The following is a 13,478-nucleotide window of genomic DNA, read 5'->3' as shown; positions in this document are numbered from 1 at the left end:
AAAAATTTTGTTTTAAAAAAATTTTTTCAAGGGAAAAAAAAAATTTAAAAATTGCCACCCAAAAAAAAATTGGCTTTTCTATTAAAGGGAAAACCTTTTTTTTTAAAAAAAAATTTCCCAAGGAATTCAAAGTTAATTTAGATTTTCTGGGGAAGAAAGGGTTTAAGAAACTAACCTTTTTTTCTTTAAAAAAAAAACAAACAAAAATTTATCTAAACTTAAATCAAAGATAGAAAAAAACTAACCGAAATTTTTCGTTTTACAAAAAATTGTTAAAAGGAGATAAACAAAAAAGGGAAGAGATTAAAAGGAAGGAAAAAGGGGAAAAAGAGGAAAAATCCCCGAGGGCTTTTATCTGGGGGAAAAAAGGAACTTTTAACTTTACTTTCCCGTTGGGCCAAGAAAAATAGCATTTGTTTTGGGGAATTTCCCCCTTTAAAAAGGGGGAAAAGGAAAAGAAAAAAAAAGGGAAAGGGGGAAAAAACCCCAAAGGGGGGGGGGAAAAAATTTTTAAAAGGAAAAATTTAAGTTTAAAGGGGAAAGGGTTTGGGGACAAAAAAAATAACCCCTTTTTAGGACAAAAAATTTAAAACTAAAAAAGGAAGGGGATTACCTAAAAAAGGAGGCAGAAAGGGAAAAAACAGAACCACAATTGTTTTTACGAAACCTTTTAGGAGAAACAAAAGTAAAGGAAAAGTAGAAAATTTTAAGGAGGAGAAGCAAAAAGGGAAAACCTCCTTATCTTGAAAAAAAAAAAAAAATTAAAAAGTTGGAATAATCAGAAAGGGTATTAAAACAAAATATAATATTAAACAATTGGGGAAAAGGCAAACCCAAAAAAAAAGGGGGTTAAAAAAAAAGGGAAACAAAAATTAAAAAAATTAACCCTTAAACTCAGAATTGACAAATAGAAAAAAAATAAAAAAGAAAAAAAAAAGTAAAGAAATTTGGAAAAAAAATATTGGTTTTGGAGAAAATTAATAGAAAAAATAACTTTTCCGATTCATGAACCACAAAATTGAAAAATTTAGGAAAAAGAAAAATTAAATCAAAAAAAAAAGTTCTTTTTTAGAATATCAAAAAACCTTAAAAAAATTAAGAAAGAAAAAGGAATTGAAATAAACAACCTCTTAAAAAAAAAAACCAAAAATTATGCAATTAAATTTTAAAATAAGAAAAAAAAAAAAAAAATTTTATAGAAATTTAATAAAGGAAAATTTTTTACCCCAAAAAAGAAAGAAAGTTAATTGGGTTGAAAAAAAAAAAAAAGACCAAATTAAAAAAATCAAATCTAAAGGAAAATTTAAAATTAAAAAGAATTAAAATTTGAAAGAAAAAAAAAAACTAAAAATTAATAAAACAAGATTGGTTCAGAAAAAATAAAAAATTAACCTTTTGGAAATAATTAAAAGGGGGAAAAAATTACTTAAAATAAAAAATTCCAAGGGAAAGAAATTAAGAAATAGGGGTTTTTTAAAAATAAAAGAAACCAAAAAGGAGAAACCCTTAAAAAGGGATTTAAAAGGGAGAAGTTTTTTAAATCCAAAAAAAAAAATGAAAGGTTTAAAAACTCCCTAAAAAAATAGGAAAGAGGAAATTAATTTTAAAAAAAAAGGAAAATTAAGTATAAAAATTTTAAAATAAAGAAGGGAGTTAAAATTTTTGAACCAGAAAAGGTAAACCCAAACGGTAAAGGTGGAAAAAAAATTATTTCAACTTAAAATATGATGTAAAATCAAATAAGAAAAAAAAGCTAAAAATCACCCAAATAATACATTACAAGAATTTCAGGAACAGGGTGGTTAATAAAAAATTTTTTGGGAGTTAAAAACCAAAAAAAAACCTATGATCACCAAAAAACAAAAAGTTTGAAAAATCCCATCCTTCAAAAAAAAACGGGAAGAAAAAAAAAACTTTTCCAAAATAATGCATCTTTTAAAAAAAGTAAGAAAGGGGGAAAAAACAAACTGAAATTTAATAAATCTGGGGAAAATTTGCCCAAACCCACCAAAAAAAATTAGAAATGATATAGAAAAAAGGGGGAAAGAAAAAAAAGAATAGAAGGAAGAAAGAAATTATCCTTTTATGACATATGGTATAAAAAAAGAAATTTCCAAAAGAGAAAAAATACCTTTAAAATTTGGGTTATAAAAAAACCCAAAAGTAAAATTCAAATTATAACAAAAACCATTAAAAAAACCCAAAAAAAAAATTTATTTAAATCATGGGAAAAAAATTTTATAAAAAATTAAAATTTTTCCCAAAAAAAAAGAAAAAAATTTTAATGGGGTTTGCACTCCACAATTAAGTCTATTACAATAATCATGTGGCAGTTTATTCAATCCCAATTAAAAATACTAGTAAGTAACTCTATTTATTTGTCTATGAGTCATTCAGGTAGACCAAAAATGATTTTAAATTGTCTCTTTGGATCTATTTTTTATGGATTATAAATATTTTTTTAAAAATAATAGGCTGTTTTTCCCAGGATAAAATTATTATAGTTATCTTCTCATATTTTCATTATTTTCCTAGTATTATGTTTTGGAATAGATTCTTGATGTCTCATGGAAAAGCCAAATTAGCTTCCTATTTATCCTTCTAATTTTTAATCATGGCTTTCTTCAGTTAAGTTATTTCAATCATGCTCTGTATTAATCATTTGGAAATAGATTTTACTTTTAAGTGTCATGTATTCATATAAGTCTAGAGACTTTGTATAAAGCACTTGACAATTGTATTAATTTAAGAAATTATAGTTTTTCAGACTGTGGCGGAGCAAAGATGTGCGAGAAGAACACAGCAACTTTCTAAGCTCATTCTCTACCCTCATCATTAAAATATTATATCGAGCCATCAAAATAGTCTTGACTCTACAATTCAATGCAGAAAGAAGTAGAACAACACACCTGGCCAAAGAAATCTAAGTCTTGCCAAAAAGTGTTCCTAGGACAGGGTCCGAGATCTATGCAATAGAGAAATCATTACAAGGCAAGACTCTCAAACTGAAATGAATGACAGGATTCAGCACAATTATACGCAGCCCAACCCCCAGTAACTGGGACTTTGTCCTTGGGTAGATGCTGTGATCCTGCAATCAGAGAACACTAGCCAATGTTACTCTAATCTGTCACATTGGTAAGATGACTCTGCTTTAAGGAGTATAGAAGTTCCAGGGACTGATGTTGCATTGGGCAGAGACAACTGGGAGCAGTAGTTTGGAGGCTAAAAAGTTATTAAACTGGGGATCAGCTGTACATACTCACTATGATCCCAACAAGAGGCTCCAGCTATGTGGGAAATGGACACTTTCAATTTTACCTACTCTAGCCTGAGGGCAATCTGACTAACCCATCTCCATCCACTTCCTGTTGGGGATAGGAAAGCTTTATCCTAGAAGACCAATACCTCGAGCCAGAAATCGGTTTACATCTTCATCCCTGCTTGCAGAGGAAATGCTGATAAATTCCCTTGCCTAGAGACCTAATCTAAAGGCTTTTAAACATGAATCAAAAAGATGATAAGGAAGATAATGACTAGTTGTTATGCAGAAAATAAGCATGGTCAGCAAACCAAGAGACTTAAACAGTCAAACATGCATCAGATTGTCACTCTTGTCATAATGTTCTATAGAAGAAGTACCATTAAAAGTCCTAAATAGAGTATGTTAGAAGACAAATGGGGAAAGGAAAGTAGAAGTTTTACAAGAGAGCAATCAACTTCCTGAAATTACGAATTGGAAAAGTAAAAAAATCTCAGGAAAGTAAAAATTGTGAATTGAAAATAAAGAATTCACTAGAAAGTAGGATTTGTGAATTGAAAAGGCAAATAACTCGAACAAGAAAGTAAGTGATACGTGAATTGAAAAGACAAAGAATACAGCAAGAAAGTAGGATCTGTGAATTGGAAAAGAAAGTAATTCACTAAAAAAATTAGTGAAATGCAAAAAATTCACAGACCAAAATAATACATTTAAAAACTCAATTGACATATAGAAAGAAAGTAAAAAGCTAATGAAGAAAATAATTTTAAAAATTAGCAACTGAACAAATAGAAACTAATGATTCATTGAGACAGCAAGAATCAGTCAAGCAAAACAAACAAAAATGACAAACTGGAAAAACTGTGAATTATCTTACTTGCAAAAACGATAGACTTGGAAAATAGATCTAGGAGAGATAATCTGAGGATTATTGACTTTCCAAAAACTATGATGAAAAAAAGAGCCTGAGATACTATTTTACAAGAAATCATCAAAGAGAACTGCTCCAGATGTAATAGAATCAGATAGGTAAGAGGCATTGAAAGAATTCATCGAACACCTTCTGAAAGAAACCCTAAAATAAAACCCAAGGAATATTGTGGCAAGAAATTTCAGAACTACTCAGATTAAGGAAAAAATTTTACAAGCAGCAAAAAAACATTAAATACTGAGGTGGCCACAATATGGATCACCCAAGATCTGGCTGCTCTACCTTAAAGGAAAGCAGGGCCTGGAAATGATATTCCAAAGACACAAGAACTTGGGATGCAGCCAAGAATAAACTACCTAGCTAAGCTGAGCATTTTCTTCCAGGGAAGAAGATGAATATTTAAAAACAAATGAATTCATTTGTTTCTGAAGAAAAAACCAGAACTAAACAAAAAATTTGATCTCCAAACTATAGAACTCAAGAGATGCAGAAAAGGTAAAACTAACTCTGAGAATTGTATTTCTGTTGTGGATATACAAAAAGAAACATGTATAATTTGATTGAACTGATATAACATAAAAAGGGAAGTAGATATGGAAAAGGAATGATGGCAGAATAAGGTGGGAAGGAGGGATAAAAGAGGGAAACCACATCCCACAAAGAGGCAAAGGAAACTTACTATATCTGAGGGAATTTAGAGAGGGGAGGAACATTGTGAATCTTACCTCATCACAGTTGGCTCAAGAGAAAAAATATTGACATTTGTTTTAGAGAAAATTTTCTCTGCCCATTAAAAAATGGGGAAAGGAGGAAAAAGGGAAAAGAAAGAGCTAATAAGGGAAGGAAGGGGAAAGACTCCAAGAGGTGGAGGGAGGGATTATAAAGAGGATAAGTATCATGATCATAGAGGGTAATATAAGTTTAAAAAGGGGGAAAGAGGGTTGGGGAGGCAAGAATAAGTGAACATAATCTGGGGTTATTAGCATGGCAGGAAATACAGATTTAGTAATTCTAACCGTAAATGTGATGGGATTACCTCCCATAAGGAGGAGGCAGGATAGCAGACTGGATCAAAGTCAGAACTTCCACAATGTTAGTCTTACAAGAAACACATTTAAAGCAGGGAGAAACATATAGAGTAAAGGCTAAAATGCTGAGCAAAATCTATTATGCTTGAGGAGAAGTCAAAAAGCAGGGTAGACATCCTTATCTCTAGATCAAGCAAAAGTAAAATTGATCTAATTAAAAGAGTTAGAAGGTAATTCATCCTGCTAAAGGGTAGCATAAACAACGAAGCAATATCAATATTAAAACATATATGCACCAATGGTGGTATGGCACTCAACTTCCTAAAGGAGAAGAAGAGGTGCAAGAAGAACAGACAACAAAACTGTATAGTAGGAGATCTCAACCTTGCACCTCAGAATTAGACAAACTGAGCACACAAAACAAATAAGAAAGAAATTAAAGAAGTAAATAGAATATTAGGAAAAAATAGGTATGTTGGATCTTTGGAGAAAATTGAATGAGATAGAAGGGAATATACTTCTTCTCAGCAGTTCATGGAACTTATTCAAAAATTGACCATATATTAGGATATAAAGACCTAAAATTAAATGCAAGAAAGCAGAAATAGTAAATGCTTTCTTCAGATCATGATGCATAAAAACTACATTCAACAAAAAGTTAGGGGAAATAGACCAAAAGGTAATTGAAACTAAACAATCTCATCTTTAAAGAATGATTGGGTGAAGCAGCAAATTATAGATACAATTAATAATTTCACTCAAGATAATGACAATGATGAGACATCATATCCAAAATTCTTAGGGATGCAGCCAAAGCGTAATAAGAGGGAATTTTATATCCTTAGAGGCTTACTTGAATAAAACAGAGAAAGAAAAGATTAATGAATTTGGCTTGCAACTAAAAAACTAAAAGACTAAATTAAAAACCCCAATCAAATACTAAATTGAAATTTAAAATTAAAAGGAGAAATTAAAAATATTGAAAGTAAAAAAAACTATTGAACTAATTAATAAAACTAAGAGTTGGTTCTTATGAAAAGCCAATAAAATAGATAAGCCTTTGGTAAATCAGATTAGAAAAAGGAGGGAGGAAAATGAAATTATTAGTCTTAAAAATGAAAAGGGAGAACTTTCCACCAAGGAAGAGGAAATTAGAGAAATAATAAGAGTTATTTTGCTCAACTTTATGCCAATAAATTTGATAACCTAAGTGAAATGGATGACTACCTCTAAAAATGTAGACTTCCCAGACTAACAGAGGAGGAAGTAAATTGCTTGAATAGTCCCATTTCAGAAAAAGAAATAGAACAGGTAATTAAACAACTCCCTAAGAAAAAATCCCCAGGACCAGATGGATTTACATGTGAATTTTACCAAACATTTAAAGGACAATTGGCCCCAATGCATATATAAATTATTTGATAAAATAGGGAATGAAGGAGTCCTACCAAATTCCTTCTATGACACAGACATGGTACTTGATACCTAAACCAGGTAGGCTGAAAACAGAGAAAGAAAATTATAGACCAATCTCCTAATGAATATTGATGCTAAAATCTTAAATAAGATATTAGCAAAAAGACTACAGAAAATATCCCAAGATAATACACTATGATCAAGTAGGATTTATACCAGGAATGCAGGGTCTGGTCTAATATTAGGAAAACTATCAATATAATTGCCATAGTTAATAATCCAAATTAACAAAACCATATGATCATCTCAATAGATGCAGGAAAAGCATTTGATAAAATCCAACATCCATTCCTATTAAAAACACTTGAGAGTATAGGAATAAATGAACTCTTCCTTAAAATAATCAGCAGCATCTATTTAAAACCATCAGTAAGCATCATATGTAATGGAGACAAACTGCAACCATTCCCAATAAGATCTGGAGTGGAAACAAGGTTGCCCACTATCACCTGTTACTATTTAATATTGTATTAGAAATGCTAGCTATAGCAATAAGAGCTGAGAAAAGATTAAAGGAATAAGAATAGGCAAATGAGGAAGCCAAATTATCACTTTGCCTGATGACATGATGGTATACTTAGAGAACCCAGAGATTCTGCTAAAGAGTTATTAGAAATAATCCACAACTTTAGCAAAGTTGCTGGTTATAAAATAAACCCACATAAGTCATCAGCATTCTTATATATCACTAACAAAATCCAACAGTTAGAGTTACAAAGAGAAATTCCATTTAAAGTAACTACTGATAATATAAAATATTTAGGAATCTATCTGCCAAGGGAAAATCAGAAACTTTATGAGCAAAATTACAGACCACTTTTCACACAAATTAAGTCTGATCTAACCAATTGGAAAAATATTACATGCTCTTGGATAGGGCGAGCAAATATAATAAAGATGACAATATTACCTAAACTACTCTATTTATTTAGCGCTATACCAATTAGACTCCCAAAAAACTATTTTAATGACCTAGAAAAAATAACAACAAAGTTCATATGGAAAAACAAAAGGTCAAGAATTTCAAGGGAATTATTGAAAAAAAAAATCAAATGATGGTGGCTTAGCTGTACCAGATCTAAAATTATATTATAGAGCAGCAGTTACCAAAACTATTTGGTATTGGCTGAGGAATAGATTAGTTGATCAGTGGAATAGATTGGGTTCAAGGGATAAAACAGTCAACAAATATAGCAACCTAGTCGTTGACAAACCCAAAGATCCCAGCTTTTGGATAAGAACTTACTGTTTAATAAAAATTGCTGGGAAAATTGGAAACTAATATGGCAGAAACTAGGCATTGATCCATACTTAACGCCGTACACCAAGATAAGTTCAAAATAGGTTCATGACCTAGGCATAAAGAATGAAATTATTAATAAATTAGAGGAACATAGGATAGTTTACCTCTCAGACCTGTGGAAGGGGAAGGTCTTATGAGCAAAGCAGAACTAGAGATCATTACTGATCACAAAATAGAAAATTGATTACACCAAACTGAAAAGTTTTTGTACAAACAAAACTAATGCAGACAAGATTAGAAGGAAGCAATAAACTGGGAAAATATTTTTACAGTCAAAGGTTCCTGATAAAGGCCTCATTTCCAAAATATATAGAGAATTAACTCTAATTTATACAAAATCAAGCCATTCTCCAATTGAAAATGGTCAAAGGATATGAACAGACAATTCCTCAGATGAAGAAATTGAAACTATTTCTAGTCATATGAAAAGATGCTCCAAGTCAATTAATCAGAGAAATGCAAATTAAGACAACTCTAAGATACCACTCACACACCTGTCAGATTGGGTAAGATGACAGGAAAAAAATGATGATTAGTTGGAGGGATGCGGGAAAACTGGGACATTGATGCATTGTTGGTGGAGTTGTGAACGGTCCAACCATTTTGGAGAGTAGTTTGGAACTATGCTCAAAAGTTATTAAACTGTGCATACCCTTTGATCCAGCAGTGTTACTACTGGATTATATCCCAACGAGATTATAAAGAAGGAAAGGGACATGTATGCCACGAATGTTTGTGCAGCCCTTTTGCTAGTGGCTAGAAACTGGAAACTGAATGGATGTCCATCAGTTGGAGAATGGCTGAATAAATTGTGGATATGAATATTATGGAATATTACTGTTCTGTAAGAAATGACCAACAGGATGATTTCAGAAAGGCCTGGAGAGACTTACATGAACTGATGCTGAGGGAAATGAGCAGAACGAGGAGATCATTATATACTTCAACAACAATACTAGATGATGACCAGTTCTGATGGATCAGGCCATCCTCAGCAACAAGATCAACCAAATCATTTCTAATGGAGCAGTAATGAACTGAGCTAGTTATGCCCAGAAAAATAACTCTGCGAGATGACTAAAAACCATTACATTAAATTCCCAATCCCTATATTTATGCACACATGCATTTGTTATTTCCTTCACAAGGTAATTGTACAATAATTCAGAGTCTGATTCTTTTTGTACAGCAAAATAATGTTTTGGTCATGTATACTTATTGTGTATCTAAGTTATATTTTAATATATTTAACATCTACTGGTCATCCTGCCATCTAGGGGAGGGGTTGGGGGTAAGAGGTGAAAATTGGAACAAGAGGTTTGGCAATTGTTAATGCTGTAAAGTTACCCATGTATAAATCCTGTAAATAAAAGGCTATTAAATAAAAAACAAAAAGAAGATAAATGGGGAAAGGAAAGAGAAGCCTTACAAGAGAGCAACAACTTCCTGAAATATGAATTGGAAAAAGTAAAAAAAATCTCAGGAAAGTAAAAATTTTGAATTGGAAAAAATAAAGAATTCACTAGAAAGTAGGATTTGTGAATTGGAAAAGGCAAATGACTCGCAAGAAAGTATGATCTGTGAATTGGAAAAGACAAAGAACACGCAAGAAAGTAGGATCTGTGAATTGGAAAAAGAAAGTAATTCACTAAAAAAAAAAAATTAGTGAAATGGAAAAAAATTCCACAGACCAAAACAATACATTTTAAAACTCAATTGACATATACAGAAAGAAGTAAAAAGCTAATGAAGAAAATAATTCTTTAAAAATTACAACTGAACAAATAGAAACTAATGATTCATTGAGACAGCAAAGAATCAGTCAAGCAAAACAAAAAATGACAAACTGGAAAAAAACGTGAATTATCTACTTCTGCAAAACGACAGACTTGGAAAATAGATCTAGGAGAGATAATCTGAGGATTATTGACTCTTCCAAAACTATGATGAAAAAAGAGCCTAGATACTATTTTACAAGAAATCATCAAAGAGAACTGCCAGATGTAATAGAATCAGAAGGTAAAGAGGCATTGAAAGAATTCATCGAACACCTTCTGAAAGAAACCCTAAAATAAAAACCCAATGGAATATTGTGGCAAAATTTCAGAAGTTTCAGATTCGAAAAAATTTTACAAGCAGCAAAAAACATTAAAATACTGAGGTGCACAATAAGGATCACCCAAGATCTAGTCTCTACCTTAAAGGAAAGCAGGGCCTGGAATGATATTCCAAAAGACACAAAAACTTGGGATGCAGCCAAGAATAAACTACCCAGCTAAGCTGAGCATTTTCTTCCAGGGAAGAAGATGAACATTTAATGAAACAAATGAATTCCATTTGTTTCTGAAGAAAAAACCAGAACTAAACAAAAAATTTGATCTCCAACCATAGAACTCAAGAGATGCAGAAAAGGTAAAACTAACTCTTGAGAATTGTATTTCTGTTGTGGATATACAAAAAGAATACATGTATAATTTGATTGTACTGATATAACATAAAAAGGGAAGTAGATATGGAAAAGGAATGATGGCAGAATAAGGTGGGAAGGAGGGATAAAAAGAGGGAACCACATCCCACAAAGCAGCTTAAAGGAAACTTATCATATCTGAGGGAATTTGAGAGGGGAGGAACATTGTGTGAATCTTATCTCATCACAGTTGGCTCAAAGAAAAAATAATTGACATTTGTTTTAGAGAAAATTTTCTCTCACCTCATTAAAAATGGGGGAAGAGGAAAGGAAAAGAAAAAGAGTACAAGGGAAGGAAGGGGAAAGACTCAAAGGGGTGGAGGGAGGGATTATAAAGAGGATAAGCATCATGATACAAGAGGGGTATAAGTTTAAAAGGGGAAGAGGGTTGGGGAGGCAAGAATAAGTAAACCATAATCTGGGGTTATTAGCATGGCAGGAAATACAGATTTAGTAATTCTAACCGTAAATGTGAATGGGATTACCTCCCCCATAAGGAGGAGGCAGATAGCAGACTGGATCAAACGTCAGAAGCCTACGATATGTTGTTTACAAGAAACACATTTAAAGCAGGGAGAAACACATAGAGTAAAGGCAAAATGCTGGAGCAAAATCTATTATGCTTGAGGAGAAGTCAAAAAAGCAAGGGTAGACATCCTTATCTTAGATCAAGCAAAAGTAAAAATTGATCTAATTAAAAGAGTTAAGGAAGGTAACTACATCCTGCTAAAGGGTAGCATAAACAACGAAGCAATATCAATATTAAACATATATGCACCAAGTGGTATATACCAACTTCCTAAAGGAGAAGTTAAGAGAGTTGCAAGAAGAAATAGACAACAAAACTGTAATAGTAGGAGATCTCAACCTTGCACTCTCAGAATTAGACAAATCGAGCCACAAAACAAATAAGAAAGAAATTAAAGAAGTAAATAGAATATTAGGAAAAAATAGGTATGTTGGATCTTTGAGAAAATTGAATGGAGATAGAAGGAATATACTTTCTTCTCAGCAGTTCATGGAACCTATTCAAAAATTGACCATATATTAGGATATAAAGACCTCAAATTAAATGCAAGAAAGCAGAAATAGTAAATGCTTTCTTTTCAGATCATGATGCAATAAAAACACATTCAACAAAAAGTTAGGGGAAATAGACCAAAAGTAATTGGAAACTAAACAATCTCATCCTTAAAGAATGATTGGGAAGCAGCAAATTATAGATACAATTAATAATTTCACTCAAGATAATGACAATGATGGACATCATACCAAAATTTGTGGATGCAGCCAAAGCGTAATAAGAGGAATTTTATATCCTTGAGGCTTATTGAATAAAACAGAGAAAGAAAAGATTAATGAACTGGCTTTAACTAAAAAACTAAAAAAGACCAAATTAAAACCCAATCAAATACTAAATTGGAAATTCTAAAATTAAAAGGAGAAATTAAAAATATTGAAAGTAAAAAACTATTGAACTAATTAATAAAACTAAGAGTTGGTCTCTATGAAAAAGCCAATAAAATAGATAGCCTTTGCAAATCGATTAGAAAAGGAGGAGGAAATGAAATTATTAGTCTTAAAAATGAAAAGGAGAACTTTCCACCAAGGAAGAGGAAATTAGAGAAATAATAAGGAGTTATTTTGCTCAACTTTATGCCAATAAATTTGATAACCTAAGTGAAATGGATGACTACCTAAAAATGTAGACTTCCAGACAAAGAGGAGGAAGTAAATTGTTTGAATAGTCCCATTTCAGAAAAGAAATAGAACAGGTAATTAAACAACTCCCTAAGAAAAATCCCAGGACAGATGGATTTACATGTGAATTTTACAACATTTAAAGGACAATTGGCCCCAATGCTATATAAATTATTTGATAAAATAGGGAATGAAGGAGTCCTACCAAATCCTTCCTATGACACAGACATGGTACTGATACCTAAACCAGGTAGGCTGAAAACAGAGAAAGAAAATTATAGACCAATCTCCTAATGAATATTGATGCTAAAATCTTAAATAAGATATTAGCAAAAGACTACAGAAAAATCATCTCCAAGATAATACACTATGATCAAGTAGGATTTATACCAGGAATGCAGGCTGGTTCAATATTAGAAAACTATCAATATAATTGGCCATGTTAATAACCAAATTAACAAAAACCATATGATCATCTCAATAGATGCAGGAAAAGCATTTGATAAAATCCAACATCCATTCCTATTAAAAACACTTGAGAGTATAGGAATAAATGAACTCTTCCTTAAAATAACTGAAGCAGCATCATTTAAAACCATCAGTAAGCATCATATGTAATGGAGACAAACTAAACCATTCCTAATAAGATCTGGAGGAAACAAGGTTGCCCACTATCACGTTACTATTTAATATTGTATTAGAAATGCTAGCTATAGCAATAAGAGCTGAGAAAAAGATTAAGGAATAAGAATAGGCAATAGGAAGCCAAATTATCACTCTTTGCCGATGACATGATGGTATACTTAGAGAACCCCAGAGATTCTGCTAAAGAGTTATTAGAAATAATCCACAACTTTAGCAAAGTTGCTGGTTATAAAATAAACCCACATAAGTCATCAGCATTCTTATATATCACTAACAAAATCCAACAGTTAGAGTTACAAAGAGAAATCTCCATTTAAAGTAACTACTGATAATATAAAATATTTAGGAATCTATCTGCCAAGGAAAATCAGAAACTTTATGAGCAAAATTACAGACCACTTTTCACACAAATTAAGTCTGATCTAACCAATTGGAAAAATATTAACTGCTCTTGGATAGGGCGAGCAAATATAATAAAGATGACAATATTACCTAAACTAATCTATTTATTTAGCGCTATACCAATAGACTCCAAAAACTATTTTAATGACCTAGAAAAATAACAACAAATTCATATGGAAAAACAAAAGGTCAAGAATTTCAAGGGAATTATTGAAAAAAAAATCAAATGATGGTGGCTTAGCTGTACCAGATCTAAAATTATA

This window comes from Sarcophilus harrisii, chromosome 2, assembly GCF_902635505.1.
Source record: "Sarcophilus harrisii chromosome 2, mSarHar1.11, whole genome shotgun sequence".
Classification (NCBI taxonomy): Eukaryota; Metazoa; Chordata; class Mammalia; order Dasyuromorphia; family Dasyuridae; genus Sarcophilus; species Sarcophilus harrisii.
Note: the sequence above shows the minus strand (reverse complement) of the source record.